Here is an 18,132-nt window from a genome sequence, read left to right as displayed (position 1 = left end):
TGCAGGACCCATAAAGAACTCCTGCAAGCTCGAGTCATTATATAAGATCCAGACCTTGCATGTTAGTTGTCTACTTGGGCTTTTCAGATTATCAATGCAGTCAATTAATTTTCTACCAATGAACATCTCCTTGTATCATACCCTCTTACTCTGGTGTATTTAGTTCATTGTCAGACCAAACATCTGCTGCAGGCTTAATCCCCAGCTTTGTAATGGTTCATGCGTTGACCCATTGTACAATACAAATGTGTACAATGAAATAGGCTAAATAGTGTATTGCTAGCTTGGATGAACATTTTTTTGCTATAATTAAAAACATACCACCCACAGTGAACCATTATTTAAAATGATGTGGTGAGTGGACATTGGCTCGAACATGGGGCTGATGTTACATTTAAATACAAAAGGGTTACCAGTGCCATGCTACCCAGATGGTGGGTGTTTCATGATCTTATGTAAACCACATATAGGTAGTGTAGGCCTGCTTTATTTTGCAATATTACTATAAGGATTAAAGAATAATCTGTCAGAGAATGTGTTATACTGGGGTATGATGGGAGCTTATAGGTGGGTCACATGCAAGAAGAACAAATATCAGATCAGAGCAAACGCTATAGAATGTTATTTATGCACGCAATCAGCTTTTAAAGCAGCTTAGTGCTGCGAGTGGGGTATTATCTATTCACCTCACAGAAAAGACTATAGTAGAAAGCCTCAAAAGCTGGTATCCCACAATTTTCATTCAGCTGAATGAAGACCATGAGAGGCAGCTGTAAAGAACAACCTCTTCACCATACACTGTCATGTTCAAAAGAGACGCAAGTGTTGTTTTTAAGAGTGAGCATGTTAATGTTTTTATATAATGCAGCCGCATCCGTCTGTCGCTCTTGGCCACACATGAATTCAATGAATCATGTACATTAATTGAAATGGTAAACTGCACATATATAGGCATGTGCGTATTGGTCTATAAGTGTGTGTCTATGTGTGAATTAAGTGGGTGACTGTATACATAATGCATAAGTAAAAACGCTGTGTGCAGCTTTAGATGCAGCAGGGCAAAGCACAAACACTGCCGGTTCACTGGGTTTGGATTCACTGGGGTTAGCCATACTGGAAATATGTACAGTACCCACTCCCCAGTGAACCATGTGTCCCTTTGAAGAAGCCCTCATTTAACTGCTTTGTTTACAAGTGCAGCCTGCTGTTATTGTTAGCACACTAGCACTATGATGCATGAGATAAACATAAATCTGAGTGATCAATTAGACATAATAAGTCACTTTAATGCTTTTATAAATGTCACATTGAGTTCAATTTAACTCTTTGAAGGAATGCAGCGACATAGAACTAACGTATATCCATTCTGTTAGTGTTTCCCCACATGTGCTTGCAGTCAGCAAAGCATTACTAAACATATGAGTGACATATGGATGGTAATTAGTTCAGAAGCCACCCACTCAGGCTGAACAGGCCACAGATTTCACACCATATAGTGCTGGAGACAAATGAGTGTTGTTCACCTTAAAGCGGAATTTCCATAAGCCGCGATAAAAAACTCCAGTTTATAAACATAAACAAATTGATCCCCTCCTTGCACAAATGTTCCCAAATCTCTGTACAGTTTTTCCGAGATGATTATGACTAAATGAGCAAAATCTGGGGTGTATTTCTCCCTCTGAGTATTTTAATATGTATGTGCCGGCTGCTTTATCAGGGAGATGCAAATGTTTGTGGGAAGCAGTCAGAAGCACTTTAACTGCTAATGAGACTTGTGAGTATTGATACACCTCTCAAATGTTTGGAATGGATTTTGGCCTTATAGTTAAACGTTTTCCAATGCTCTGGGGGGGAAAAACTTTTTTCTTCATTCGTACAATTTTTCTAACTAATGCCAGATAACATGCAGATCTGGTTGGCTGCTTTATGGATTACGGATATGAGTAAGATGGAGGCAAGAATGGAGGATCGACAATCAAATGCACATGCTTTAATTATTAATGGAAATTGTTTCAATTGGGCTCTCTCGCTGTCTCGCTCTGTATATACATATACTATATATGCAACCTAAATCCATGAGAACTTGATGACCTAAGAACAATGAGAATTTTTGTTATTTGGTCGAAGATGCAACTTGGCTCAAATATAGAAACTTCCTCTCTTCCTCAGACGTACGCACGCATGCACGCACACACACACACACACACACTATAACACACTATAACACACTGTTATAGAATACATTCTGGCCTATTTCTTATAATAATGGGGTATGCAGTGTGTGTCTGTCTACTTGTCTGATGCCCTTTGAAGTCCTCTGACATTTTGTCGAGAGATGTACGATTATTATGCACACACGCTTACACATACACCGTGTGTGCGAGTGTGTGCGTTGGCTGGCCGGTTTTATGGTGCGGCAGATCAAAGGCAGTTGTGTCTCTGTGGTGGACCGTCTCTTCTTCATTCTCCAACAATTTGCAATTTTTTTTTCAAGCTTTGCAGTTATTACTTTGGTTGAAGGCCAGTGCTGTCTCCAAACTGGGTCCAGATGACTAAAGCTCCATGTATATTTAGGATTGTTGAAAAGTTCATGATCATCGTTCTCCTATAAATAATAGGCACATGGGCATGAAAAAAAGGTTTGAATTCTTTACTCAGTGTTGTCTTTATACTTATATTTAAGGATCTTTTGTTCCTAATTCAGACACTTTGACTTCAGGAACTTTTGCCAAGTGAAAAAGAAAAGGATGCTTTTGTGTAGGTTAAAAAACAGAAGTTGATGTAAAACAAAGTGGACAGGTAAAAAGGAGTAGCACAAGAGGCGATGCTGCGGATGAAAGGTTAGTATGTTGTACAAGTCAGTGACAGGATTTGTTTCCTAATGGCAGCAATATAATAACCTTTTTGTTACTCGGATGTGTCCCTGTTGGTGCTGCTAGAATGCATCCCAAATCGTTAACTTGCAGTTTTGATTTTATTTGCATCTGAAAATAACACACGATGGCCTGTAGATTTGCACTGAATAGTCAACATAATTGTGATTTACAGACTTGCTTGATTCTGTGTGTAACTTTAAATGCGTAGCTCTTTGCGCCACATGTATTAGATATAAAAGGTGTGATCAAAATGTTGGTCTGGGGTATTTTTCCAATCTGCTCTGATGCTTTTCTTATCCTTACCTAATGCCCAGTGCACACTAGAGGATGTTAAATGTTTCTAAAAACATGGGAACCACATTATGTAACCACAGATTTTACTGGTCTTTTATACATTGAAGAGTGCACACGAGGCGATTTAGTCAAGACACAGGAACACGCACTTCAGAGCGGCGATTACAAGACTTCTGATCTTAGAGATACTTGGTGATGAAACGTGACTACAGACGAAAACAAACATGGAGGAGCACTCTGGCCATCAGCTGGTTGCACTCATGTCCTAGTACAGGATCATTTCGGCAGATAATCTGTTCTGAACAGCTTCAAATCAGGAACATCCCTGTTATTGTCTGGAGGGGCACTTGAGACTCAAAAATGATAATTGAGGCCAAAACAAGCTTCTCTACATACCAAAGGGAATAACAATGTATAACACGGATGGCTGAAAATGTCTTAAAGGTATAATAAGTAGGATTTTACCTTGCATTTTGTCAACAGCACACAAATTGCTGTTACCTTTGCGCTAGCATGCTAACTGCGGGTAAACTTTGCACTAGCATGCTAACTGCCGGTTAGCTTGTCCTACCTGGTTTAAGGCACCTACCTTTCCAACAGAAAGAAGGCCAACTCTGCATCACTCTTTCGCCATGTTCGCCGGTCTGAATGGGGCCCAGTTGCTAATTTGAACACACTCACCTATACGCTGTGATTGGCTCAGGGAACCACAACGGCGCCCCTCCTGAAAATGTCCCGTGCAAAGCAAAACAACAGCATAGACGCAGAGGGAAGGGTCACACACACACTCACCAACACACATGTATAGAGGCCCAGAAGTGATGATTTACTACTAACCCCGGTTTAAACAAAGCAGGCCTTTCTGTGTGGAGTTTGCATGTTCTCTCTGTGCATGCGTGGGTTCTCTCTGGTTACTCTTCCTCCCACAGTCCAACGATGCTTTTTAGGTTCATTGGTGACTCTAAAATTGCCCATAGGTGTGAATGTGGGTGCGAAAGGTTGTCTGTCTCTATGTGTCAGCCCTGTGATTGACTGTCGATCAGTCTAGGGTGTAATCCCGCCTCTCGCCCAATGACAGCTGGGATGGGCTCCAGCCAACTCCCCCCCCGACCCTGAACAGGATAAGCGTCTAAGATAATGGATGGATGGATGGCTCACAGTTGTTATCTATTGGTCACACGAAAAAACACAAGATATGTAGCTTAGCCTCTCGCCCCCCTTTGCTTTCTTCACCTACAGTTTAACACTGGATCCATTCATTTTGAACTGAAGAAGAAACAACCATGAAAGGTGTAAGATTACAAACCATTAGAAACACTTCCTCTTTTTTCTTTACTGTCTCGTCTTATATAATATAATTCTCCTGAATGCAAACATGTGTAAATTGCCTAAAAAAGGTTCTATCTATGTGCTTAACACTGTCATTCATCTCCTTTTTATTCTCCTCTCTCCCTTTTTTTTTGTGGCCAAACCATCTGCTTCAGCCTGTGAAAATGTATTCAGCCTGACATATCACCCAAATGCAGCTCAATGGACTTAACAGTGTGGAACAAATAACAGTATTCTGAGTGGATTACACTTACGCATGCTTGGACCACCTGTTTCATGAAATCATAATAGTATAAACCAAAAAATGAAATAAATAATGAAATGAATGAATAAAAGTTGATTTTACCGCAGGGGATTAAGCCTGTGTTGACTTAGTGAGTAAACTGAGGGGAAATACCAAACAGCTGTCAGGTTTTCTGTCTGGCATTACTGTTTGAATAGAAGGGGATGTTCCTGTCAGAGTAACCTCTTCACAGTCTCGATTGCTGCTAAATTCTCAGACTACCTGCTAAAAGAACTGTGCTTCTGACCACGCTGAAATTGCTGGCTGCAATTGCTGCTCTGAATCATCCAAGCCTCAAATGAGTCTGCAGCAATTTAGAGACCAATGATAACTCTCTCTCTCTCTCTGTGGCAGAGCGGTGCTGTAGGATAATGATACTGGTAGATCACAGCTTAATTTCAACTGCTTTTGTTTCACTGGGGAAGATTCTGTGCATATAATTAGCTAATGCAGACATATGTGACTCTACAATTAATTCTCCATTATTTACATTTAAGTAAGATAATACAATGTCTTTCAGTTCAGTCTTGAACACACAGTAGGCCTATATATATTGGATTTGATGGTCGTATGCAATTAGTATGAACTCCAACAACAATAATTGTGTCAATTTACAATGTTACAATTTCATTTAGCAGATGCTTTTGTCAAAAGCTTGGACGAAAGCTAAAGACCCCCTCCAGTGAGAATCCAGTTTTAACCTTGTAAACATCTCCATGTGGTGTTTTTCATGTGCTACAAGACATATCAGGGACAACATAAGCAGTCACCTCCGTGGCTGTGCCTGTCTGCTTTTAAACTGCAGTATACCAAGGACAGGCTGAACACATGTTTTCAGATTGGCAGGTTTGAGACGTCACAAACCTAAGGAGCTAATGCCATTAATGGACGGGGTGACGATATGCATATCATTATGTTCAACCTAAGGCAACCACTTCGGCGATGCGTGAGCCAGCTGTAACCATCATCCTAATTTTGCAAACTCACTAGACTGACTAGTAACATTAATGTTACTACTACTAATTACTACATTTCAAGCTACCTAAGTGTCAACAAGTTGCACACTAAACTATGGCAGAGACGTGTTTTGTTTTTGGCTGAAGGAGAAACGCAGCACATTGTGGGAAGGGACTATGCAGATTCTGGAATTTTTCATGAGGGAGAAGAAGGAGATGCCTTGGAGATTATTTCAAGCAGAGCATTTTCTATGTCTTAAAACATGACTGGAGCTTGTCTTTAAAATTAAGTCTGTTCCTTTTCACAGAATTTGACTAAAAAGCCTTTCACATTAGCAATGTATCCCTGCATTTTGACAGAATTTGCAACATGCAAGCTGCAATTTGCATCATAAGATAATTTCATGGTCTCATCTTGATTCATTGCACTCATTAAAACAAACATCATACTTGTAAACTAGGCATGAGCATGCAAGAACCCAGTAGGACACGGAGTTATCTGGAATTTCCCAAATGACATTATTTGTTAAAGTGAAACCTGTACAAACACAGGGATAATCCAATGTGAACCCTACCAATTTTTGAACTTCTAGCTGAATAAAAAAATAGGGCCGTGTTTGAACATATAGTTTGATAAATACAGCAAGGCTGCTACTGCTACAAGTATACTACTGCTGCAAGTATCTCTAAGATCAGAAGTCCTGTAATCGCCTCTCTGAAGTGCGTGTTCCCGCGTCTTGACTAAATCGCCTTCAGTGTATAAAAGACCAGTAAAATCAGTTGTTACATAATGGGTTTTTAGAAACATTTAACATCCTCTAGTGTCCACTGGGCATTAGGTAAGGATAAGAAAACCATAGCATTTTTGTTTAGCTCTGATGACCAATGCAGTGTATAGTCTTTTTAAACTTACTGTGAAAAGTTTTGTTAGGTTTCTAAATGTACTATGAAATGAACATGTAGGTTATATATCATATATAGGCTGTGAAAGAGACATGGGGATTTGAAGCTTCTTGTTTTACGACGGTGGGAGGTAATTTTTTCCAAAACAGAAAATATGCATGCATGAAGGAGTTTTAAAAACCAGACGTCTCAGCACTTGGCCAAGAAATTGCTGAGTCACTATATTGATCAGCAATCCGCCTCCCTCCCACACATTATTGTGGTCATTCATTGCACTTTGAATGTAATGTAGATCTCCGACAGTCAGCGGACTGTGAGAAAACTTGTAACATACAAATACTCCCTTATCATGATGATTTTTTTTTACTACATTAACATCAAGTCAGGTCAATTTACTTTTATCAAGATGAAAAGTACATATAATGAATCCCACTGGTGATGATTACCTCCAACATGCCAACATTTCCTTCTTATCTGGCATCAGTGAGCCGGTAACAAATATATAAATAACAGAATGAAAGCCAGATCAATTATTCACTTTGTACGGGATTCAGTGTACCTGCATGAGACATTAAACCTTCATCTGTGAGCCCCAGCATAAAGACAGGTTCCATATGCAGTTTATAATATATGCAGCAATGACCTGAAAGATGATATGGATGATGTGGATATGGAAAAGTTGTCTGATAGTGATTTACCAGTTACTTAGCAACAGCTCGGGGTTATGTTAATAACATGCTGCCACCAAATATTAAAGGCTGAACTCTGATCCGCAGTAATCACAATCCTTGAACCTGACTGTAATGAGGAAGGAGCCAGCAAAAGCCTGAACCTTCTTCCTGCAGGGATACTGAACTCAGAGAGATGGACTTGTCTGTATTCTGTGAGGATGTATCCTGATGCTTTGCACCAGAACGCAGACAGTCTAAAGCTTTAATGTTTTGTGCTTCACTGAGGAAGTTGCTTGGAAGTCCAAACAAAGACACAGCAGGGACAGAGGTAAAATATCTTCCTTGGGGGTCAAGAATGTCAACATCTACAGAGTGAGGCATAAATCTCTGAAATATCCTACAAAAGTGAACAGAAAAGAGTAAAAATAAGCTGCATGGACCGTACATTCTTCACTGCGTACAATAGCTCATACTGACAGACCCTTTGTGTCACAAATCCTCCTCAGTGAACAGACAAACATTGAGGCATTCAATTCAAGCAAAGTACAAACATCAAAATATGTTTCAGAGGGTTTGACTTTAAAAGCTGCACTTCAAATCCAATAGTCCAGGTTTACAGGCGAAAAGTGTCTCATCTTTTTGTTGTGCTCGGTGGGTTTTTCAAAAGACATTGTTAAAGGCTCTGAAACCAGCAAGGTGGCCTTTTGCAGTGTGTCTTTTTTAGCTACCGTTTGCTGCCTCTGTTAGTGTGAAAAGAGCTTAAGTGGAGCTAAGTCGCTAGCAATGGGATTTTAGAGGAAGCCCTGAGTGCTACTTCACTGTGTGTGTCGGTGCTGAATGTGCATTTCTGTACAAGTGATGTTAAAGTTTTAAAGATTAGCCACTCACTTTCTTCACCCTGCATTCTGACATCCCCAGCCTATGTGTTTGATTATTTTTATGAAGCAATTTGTGGCAGATGAAAAGGTTGTTTGGTGACCCAAAGGGAGATGTTGTGGAGTTGGAGGGTGAGGCCTGCCGGTTAGAGATGCTAAGCAAATGCTTATGGAGAACTGAGCAGGTATAGCCCGAAAGCTTTCAATCTCCAGTTAGCAGATAACCTTTCCTACCATTGTGTTTCTAGTCCTGATTACATAGAAGGATTATATGCTTAAGGGGGCGCTGGGTGAGAGATTATTGTCTGGGAGTGGACTGGAGCAGCCCTCTGCTCTCTATACATGATGATGTATATGCACACTGAAGCTGTGCAGTAAGAGAATTCAGGCTTTGTATTGCCATTCAGGCTGCAGTTTCTGCTCTTTGGCTTTGTAATCCATCAACTATGGAGCCCTCCATTTACCTCAATCTCTGTCACAGACAGTCCACTAGACAGCTTAAGAGCTACTGTATATCAAGTTAAAGATAACTGGGATATAGATATAGATATGGCTAGTCTTATTAGTCTAGTTTACTTGCTTTTTGCTGTAATGTATAATTGACTTATTTTAGTTTTGCTCAATCTGGATCTTGGAAATTATGTTCATTGTTCAACCTATGTTACTGGGGCAGTAGCTAAACTGATATATGTCTAAGGCCCCCGTGTCCACATAGCGCCTTGTGGCCCCCTAGAGGAAAAGCACTGCATCCAGTATCTTTTTTTCAGAGCGCTCCGCCTTTTTTGTGCGGCCGCTCCGAGCGCTTCGAGTTGAAAAGCTCTTTACTTTTCAGAAAGGCGCTGGTGTCGTCACAGCCACTTTTTTCAGGCAGCCAATCAGATGAGCTGTCACTTGTCACCCTGATTTCCACCAAACATGGAGGAACTTGTTCACAATAGAGACCGAAAAGCCCATTTGTGAGAGCAAATAGGTCAGACACTAAATATTGCTGGTAAGTGTTGTGCTTTTATCACCCTACGCATTGTAAGTTTGTTGTTAGCTGTGTAGTAAGTTAAACTTATAGTTGTCATAGAAACAAAACCTGTGTGCAACGTTTTTTCCTCTCACCTTACAAGCGCTTCATCCCAGCGCCCTGCCAGGGCTTTTCTGCCAGAAAAGGGCACTATGTGGACACAGGGCCAAATTAGACATTATGCTTTTAAGAAGTAATTAGCCGAGCTTAGCAGGGTAGCAGTAACTGCCCTCTCAGCTTCTGACTCCATAGAAGATTTTTTTTGGCTTTGCTAAGCTTCTTTAAATGTGTACATAGAGTTTATAAAATGAATACATCAAAACATTTTAACATGGTGCATCGTTTGTCAGCCAGCCTATGCTTTTCTGGATTTGTTTGTTCTCCATGTCCAGACAGACAAACAGACAGACAGACAGACAGACAGACAGAGATGGTGTCAGCGTTTGTTTTTATGCATGCACACACTCTGTTTACAATGAGCCTCCATCTATATCCCTTTCCTTTCCACCTGTTTGTAACCCTCATTCATCATTTTTTGTTGCAACTAAATGACAAATTGTATGATTTTGCTGACTTACTTGAGGAGGCGTTCAGACACTATAACAGATAGCTAAATGCTACACTGCCCTAAGTGCCCTAGTAATTCACCATTGTGGAACGGTAGGCTAACAGCTTTGTAAAATACACTGTCAAGAACTGACTTTGTTAAGCATAAACGTAAAAAATATTATTTCATAAGGGAGCCTGAATGCTTCGCAGTTAGACATTAACAGTGGTTTTAAATCATTGACACATTCAATACAAAGAGAGTTTGATCTTTCTCCCTCCAACACACTCTGGGCTTCCGCCATGATAGCGCAGCTAATGGGCAGAGAGAGCTAGATGAACTGAGGCACCATGGGAAGGGAGAGCAACTTGGGAGGGTAGAGATGGATGGATAGATGGATTAGAAGAGGAGGATGGGTTGGGGAGAAGTCACAGGGGAGATGGAGGGATGAGGTGTAAAAGAGTGACAAATGCAGATGACAGATGGTGCATCTGGAAAGACCTACACCCCAAAACACACACATACACACACACACACACACACACACACACACACACACACACACACACACACACACACACACTCAGGATATGTTGTCATCTGGTGTTTACATTTTTACACTCAGATATGCGATATAGAATAAGGTGTGAAGCTGTGAATAATGGAAAGTGACTCTCGGATTGATGCCTATTTTTCCTGGTTGTTTTTCCTGGTCGGAGATGGTCGTCAGTAAAAAATGAAACCTATTTTCCTTTCCTTAAAGATCTTCACACAAAGATTTACACTGACTGTTTTTGGACACTTGACCGAAAATTGCTTAAACAAAGCAGAATTAGGGCCAGACAGAAAAAAATCTAATTTTCATTTTACTTCCGATCATAAAGTTGAACTTCCAGTATGACTGCCAGATATAAGGAAAAATAAGAGGGAGATTCTGCCATTGTGATTTCTTTGATTGATATGATTTCTTTCTTTCCTGATTGCCTTTTCCTAATATTTTTTTGTAACTTTTCAAGTAGGCTCTTAAAGTTCTAAAACAGACTTTACTGCACTAAGCAGGCGCTATTTCTGCCCAATTCACATGATCAAGTCATTTATTTTTATTATTATTATTAGTTACTATATCAATTAAGTGTTTGAGTCCATTATCAAATTAAAATGTGAAGTACTGCATGGTTCAAGGTTGCTTTTCTGTGTCTGATATCATACGTTGGAAACAGTGTTTTAAGCAATATGAGCTCAAAAGATGGCAGTGTTTGTCGCAGCCCTGGTCGTTACATATAAATAAAAGTTATTTATGACCAATGCTGTCCTTGGGTTGTAAAAATGATATAATGGTAGTTCCACGTTGACCACAGCTGTTTAATATGTTGAGCTAATTCCAAAGAACCCTCTTCTGTAGTCTGGGGCCGGTTTCACAAAGATGTTTTTGTTTCTATTGTGTGAGGTCAGTCTTAATTTTGCTCAAAGATTAGTCGAATGCAAGTTAGACCTTTTCACAAAATTAAAGACTGAGTAATTTTCAGCCAAAAAAATTTGACACCTTATCCCCCGGTCTAACTCAGCTCTAAGACCCATGTTACCATGGTAACAGTCAGGGACACCTGCTGACCAGTAGCACCAAATTTTGAACGTCTTTGATGGTCCTTTCAATGGTCGGATTAACAATGTTTACTGTTGCTATAAATCTTTTCCATTTCAGGTTTTTTTTGTTGTTGTTACACTCTTAGCTGAATTTTCCAAGTAAAATGCCCTTATAACCTCCAATAGACATTTTCTGCTGGGGTAAATGGACTAAAGGGGTTAGATGCGGTTACTGGGTCGGCCGTTTTTTTTGTTTTGAAAAAAAGTCTTAATTTACCCAGAATTCAATGCATCATATAGTCCTACTTAAGATAGCCAAGAACTAAACTGCTTTGTGAAACGGATAAATTTAGACGTCTATCGGAAGTCTGACAATTTGTTATATCTAAGCCATCGTCAAAGTTCATCTTTGTGAAACCGGCCCCAGACTATATATAAATCAGCATTTAGCCAGTTACTGGGTAACTGATCTGCATTTGAACATAGCCACAGCTGGTGTTTGTTGAGATGTCTCCACTGATGTCATTGTTTGCGTGTGCTGTTCAGAGGGCATCGTGTTTATTTGCACTAAATGATGATGAACCGTGTAGCTTCACAGTATCAAGCCATGTTCCACTTAGATTTGCGCACTAAAGTTCAACATGCTTATTTAAGGAATGAACACTCTGAGTTGTGTAACCACCGCTGATTGATCACACCTCAGTTATATAACTGCTCTCTGTTGAACACCAGCAGCTCTGGAGCGTGTCAGAGTGACTGGATGGGTTAATGTGATAAAATGCGTGGGTGCATCCATACTGTGCTCCATCACTACAGAGTGGGTTTGATTCTAACATATCGCTGCACTAATTAGTCTTACTCATCCTGCATTTTTATCCATCCCTGCTGTTTTTTTCTCCTCTTGATCAACAAAGAGAACATTTGTAAGAAAAGCTGAGTCAGTATGATCTTTATTTTCCGATGGGGCATTTAAGCATCCATAAAACACAGGTGTAAATTGATGAATTAAATGAAAAAAAAAAAAAGTTACGAAAATATAATAATGCAAAAAAACCAATCACCATCTTTACGATGATCATAAAATGATAGCCTTTGGGGGAAAATAGTGAAAACTGCAAATGCCTTCATCCAAATGCTAAATAAGCAGATTCTGCCTCATAAGCTTTAAACGTGCTTTAGATATGTTGGATGAAAATCAACAAAAACAGCTTGGCTTTTATCACAACCATCATGCAATTAGTGTTTGAAGATCATTTTAAATCCCCATGTGCTTACTGTTTCAACAGAATCATGAAGTGAAATGCTTCTGTTCTTACAAACAAAAGTGAGCTATGTCTGTCTTTGTGTGTTTTAGTATGAATATTTAGGACAGATGAAAGGAATTATTAGTTGGAGGATTATTAGGCGCACTGCAACGAATGTGCAGCACGGATAATAAGACTGCTCCAAAAACAGATATAAAAAGAACTACTTCGAGATCAGATTGCATGCGACATTATTTGACTTAACCTAAGTCCAAAAAACCCTCTGGCTAATTTGGCTCAGAACTCTTTGCTTCACTGGAGAGAATTATCTAAATCTTTTACATCCTATTTTTATGGAGTCTCTCTTAATATTTCAGACACACCAGATGGCCTAATTATTGTTTCATTTGTTAGTTAGCGGTTGCACTTGGCAACTGTTGTGAAACTGTTATTAATATTGTTTCTCAACCTAATTCGGACAAAAAAATCAGTGCACTACACTCTTTGTTGATTGTTTGTTTTATCCCAAAGCAAACAAAAAATTAAAGGAAACGTCTTCTATTAAAAGAACACTCTGTTATTTCTGTCCAGGCGCTGAAAAATGCAGAGACTTGTTTGAACATCTGTTCCACTGGTGCGTTAAATATCACAGCAGCACAGATGAGAAGCTCTGCCTGCCTTGCTTATATTTATCTTATCTTGGAACACTGGCTACCCTTGGTGTTTATTCTGCTGCAATATTTATTCTAGCTTATGTTTGGGTAAAAACAAAACACAGGAAAATGAAGCAGCAGAACAGAGTTGAGCTGTTCTGAAGCGTCTTGCAAACTCAGGGGCTTTTTGAGAAATGTTGAATATGAGTATTGTTGTATTTCCCGGGTTATTAAAGGTGGCCTCATATTTTCCTGATTCATGTTTTCAGGAAGCTATTTGAAACACAATATTTGCAATATTACCATTGGTACCAAAAACTACTTGTCAATGCTCCTGTTTTCTATTCATAAGCTCAGGAATGGAAAGAAAGCAGAGCCTATAATTCCCGCTATACAGTCCTGCATAGAACAGAGAGCTTAAGCTGAGAATCTGCAGTGCAGTGCTGTACGCGGACAGACAATTGCAAACACACACACACATACGGATGCTGTTCTCCTCCTGCTTACTAACCTCTTTCAATAATTCAAAGGAGTGACTTGCTGGCTGGCTGGCAGTGTGCTCGATCCATGGACTCGGTCAACCGTTGCACACAAACACACACTCCCACTTGCGTGAACTTAGTGTTTGCTATGCTTGGCGGTGTTAAGTCCATGCAGCGACACACACCAAACAAGCTTCTGAGGTTTGATTCCATGACCAGGGCGTGTGTGCAGAATGCTTGTGTGTCTCCTGTATGTTGCATGGATTGGCATGTGTATTTGAAATTCAAATTTCCGTTGATGGCAATTTTAAATATGGACACTAAAGGTGTAAGCTTATGACTAATTTTGACCGTGTCTGCATGTTTGAGGGAGTAAGAGATGTCTTTGCATGTATATGTTGTAAATTTTTCCATATCAGGTTGGTAGGATCTGTTTTGACAAATACATTTCAATAACAAAATAAATGCAAACCGCAGATTGGCCACTGGAAAGCTTTTAATATAAAACAGCAGGAGCAGCTCTGAGTGCTCCTTTCCTCACAGATCACTCTTTAACTTTATAGTCTATCTAATGGTCCATTTAGTTCTGTGGTGCTATTTGGTAAAACTTGTCACCATGCACGTTGTGGTTTGCTGTCAAATCTATATAATCCTGTGAATACAATCATGTTTTATTTTAATTGGATGGTACAAAAGTCCTCAGTGTCGGGTATCAGGGGGTATCGGGGCTTAAGTACTCTTACTTGTTCTTGTAAAACTCGCCGATACAACCGCACCCGATACCCCTTTACGGTTTGACGTTAGCCTCTCGTTAGTTAAGAAGGTAGGTGGAGAAGGAGCAATGTCACTGGTCAGAAAAAGGCTTATTCCTCACAGACAGCACTATATATGACAACGTATACACTCACGGCCAAACTGAAGGTAACATGGTGTGTAACATGGTGCATGCAAACTAACTTTCATATTCATGGACTCACACACGATAAAAAGAGTCCATCGGCGATCACTGATGTCCATGTAGTAGGTGTCGTAAACAAGTCTGGGCATGTCTCCCTCACTGCCGTTTTTTTGGGGGGGGATGCGCTGTGTAGTGCTGCGTTCAGAAATGGGAGTGCTCATCACGTGACCTTTTTTACACGATATGTGGTATACTGAAATCCACTGAATGTGTTATAGGTTTCGCGAAAGTAATATGTGTGGCAGTGTCACGTTTGTTTGTTAAGTAGAACAAAGCTGATGAAATGTCAGCAGTACCTGCATCATTGTGTCTATTTACTTTGCGACAGTCAGAAAGTGAGTAACATCTGATTAAAATGAAAAATGCTTTTAAAGTCATTATGAGAACTCTAATGATATTAAGTACTCATATCGGTAACTGGTATCGGTAAGTACCCAAGTACTTGTACTTGTACTTGGTCTGAAAAAAAGTGGTATCGATGCATCCTAAGTTTTCATATTTGGTTTAGAACATATTTAGGGCGTGATTATGGTGTGTTTTTTGTGGGGATCTACCAAACAAAGGCATTTGATACAATGTCTGTGTATGGTGTGTAGGCCAGAACATCTCCTCCTGCGATTTGAAAATTGCAGCAGGTCATATTGCGATAAAATTTCCATTCATTGATCATGCCCTACTAGTAACGACCAAACGTTAATACATATTTAACATAAAAGGTATAATCTCGAATATTTTCATGTAAATAAATGTCACTATCGCTGAATGAGGTAACACAATGGTGACTTTGCCTATGGCCAACTGATGAAAGCCTTTGCATTTGCAGTATATAGTATTATTACAGACTGGGTGTGGCAACATTCGTGGAAAAAATCACAAGCAGCGCCCACTTACTGACGCGTTTTCCTTTACCCAGCAGTGGTTGGTCTGCCAGAGAGGGTAGGCGAAGCTAAGCAGCTGTTCTTCCGCTCTCTGCAAGTGTTGCGAGTAAAGAGTAATCTACTATGGCTGAACAAACAAAGAAAAGATCGATGACTATAGATACAACTTCAAAAATAAGTGAAAATCCAAAGAAAAAGAAACAAACTTGACGCTCAGATGAAGGCAAGCAGGGAAAAAAAGGAAAGCGACCGTCAGCGAGGAAAATCACGAGTTACCAACTGTAACAAAGGGAACCAACCGATGACCCATAACCGTAAGTGTGCTCCCACAATGACCATTCATCCCCAAAGAGAACAGAATTGCGATCTTCAAGATCAGACCTTTAACAATGATCATTTTCCTAAACCTAACCAAGTACTTGTGCTGCTTAAATATTATCAAGTCGTTTCGTTGGAACTTTTTTGACATTGTTAGCCATGTATTATTTATTGTTGCATGTCCAAAATGCATGAAATACGAAAAGTCTCCCAGTAAGCTGTACTTTGAAAGTCGTTGCTTATTTCATAAAGGATGACTAATTTAGAAATTCTAAGCGTTGACAGAGCAGCCTTGCAAATAAAAATCTGATGCTAAAAAGAGAACCTAGATTGTCATATTTTAAAGCAAATGTGGAATAAACAAGCCGCCATATTTGTGAGTTGGAAGGGAAAATGTGTTCCAGAGACATATACTGTGTGATGATGTCTGTGGAGCTGCTAAACACTGACCATTCCCTGAACTCTAAAACAAACGGTAAACAATCTGTAATTTGGCAGACTTCCTGTGGCTTTGCAGCCTTGTTATAGCTTTTCCTACTTTGGACTTACGTAAGATATTGAATAATTGAAAGTAATTATTTTTAGGAGACCATTTTCCTCTGGATGAAATTGCTACTCGTGTGTCACGTGGGGGATTTGTCAAAGCCTTCATCATCTTCAGGAGCCCATGTTTAGTAAAGTGACTGTGGCACATCACCCCAGGTATCTGAGCTCATTAAAGGATGCATGCACGTTCAAAGTCCAGAGAAAAACGAGCGACTGTTTTCTCACTCTGGGGATGAAGGCTCATTAGACGACACAAGCCGTCTTTACCCATTGGGAGAAACTAACCACTGACCCACAGTTTACGTAATGCTGTTGTCTGGTGCAACTTTAATGTTTTGTGCTGTAATGGATTTCATCAACATTTAATGATGCAGCTGCGTGCTGTGCAATTCTCACTGAAATAAAAGTTTGAAGATGACTGGCACACGACTCAATCTTTCAATGCTTCATGAGGATAGAAAGGCAGTTTTTAGGGTAGACATGCTGGACCATTTAATCCAGGGGTAGGGTGGACATACAAATAGTTTATTCTAAGCATAAACAGCTGAGATAAATGACGTTATAGGTGGATGCCTTTTGTTTGTCTGTGTCTGTTATAAGTATGGAAGGGAAAAAAAGTATGTGTTATATGACAGCCTTGGACTACTTTCTGATGCGCATGCAAATAAGGATAACATTTCTCACTTTGCTGTTGTGCGTGTTTCATTCGGGGTCATTTCTAACAAATGTTTAGAGAGGCACACAGAAAGTAATTAATTCACTAAATCCATCATTGAGTATTTTTTCGCATTTGCCTGCAATGCATGATAAAAAAGAAGCTTAAATAGCAAAGGTAGGTCACTGACGATACAGTTTTGTATTGTATTTCCTGTCACATACTTCTCTTTCCAGTGGTTTAAACCCTCCGTGCAGTAAAGGGCGTGGTCCTGCATATTAATCAGTCAGTCACTTTTGCTGCTTAAGGCAGATTTTCTGACAAAGAAGCTCTATTTTTACGTACGTATCATTTCCCAAGGTCACAGTGAGAGTGGGGAATCTTTATCCGTCATCCACTCAAACTTCATGTTATCTTTTCACTTCATCCCTCATTCTATCAAATATTTAAAAGTCCAATGTGTTGTCTAATAAGTGCAATAATTCGAAGGTTTTCAATAGTGATACTTTAAAGAATTTATACCACTTTAGATGACGATGATGGAACATGAATTGGGTTTGGACAGTCATACCTGTGATATCTAAAGGATATTCTCCACATGATAAGATGGAGTGCATTTGTTTGTGCTGCCCGAGGCAGGTTTCAATATTGGCTGACTGTGATTCTTTGTGTGCGTGTGCATGTGTGCCTGTGTGTGTGTATGTGTGTGTGTGTGTGTGTGTGTGTGTGTGTTTGAGTGTGTTTGATTCTGCTGATATCCGACACCGCCATACTGAGCAATCTCTAACTCTCCACTGCATCTATCTTTATCTCCTTCTAACATTCTCCTTTTCACTTTCACAGTCATCCCCTTTTTCTTTTTTTTGTATCTCTTCATCCTTTTTTTCTTTTGGAATTTTGTGTCCCTATCTTCGGTTTCCTCTCTCTTCATTTTCTCTTCTGTCGTGTCCTTCTCACCCTTCCCTCTCCACCTTACTCTTTGCCCTCATTCTTTTTCCTCCTTGCCACATTTCGATCCTACCCTCCCCTACACCCCTCCCTCCCTCACACCACCCCTCCCTCCGTCCT

The 18,132-nt window shown here is 39.9% G+C and overlaps 1 protein-coding gene across 2 annotated transcripts in view; it reads left to right on the top strand.

The window, feature by feature from the left end:
- Window positions 1–18,132, top strand: part of lrfn5a (leucine rich repeat and fibronectin type III domain containing 5a) — a 118,872-nt gene that overhangs the window by 35,490 nt on the left and 65,250 nt on the right. The gene's annotated exons all lie outside the window — the stretch shown is intronic.

Source organism: Semicossyphus pulcher, unplaced genomic scaffold (genome assembly GCF_022749685.1).
Source record: "Semicossyphus pulcher isolate SPU_LCO1_2020_fin unplaced genomic scaffold, fSemPul1.0.p SCAF_14, whole genome shotgun sequence".
Taxonomy (NCBI): Eukaryota; Metazoa; Chordata; class Actinopteri; order Labriformes; family Labridae; genus Semicossyphus; species Semicossyphus pulcher.
Note: the sequence above shows the minus strand (reverse complement) of the source record. Positions and strands in the feature narration are given on the sequence as shown.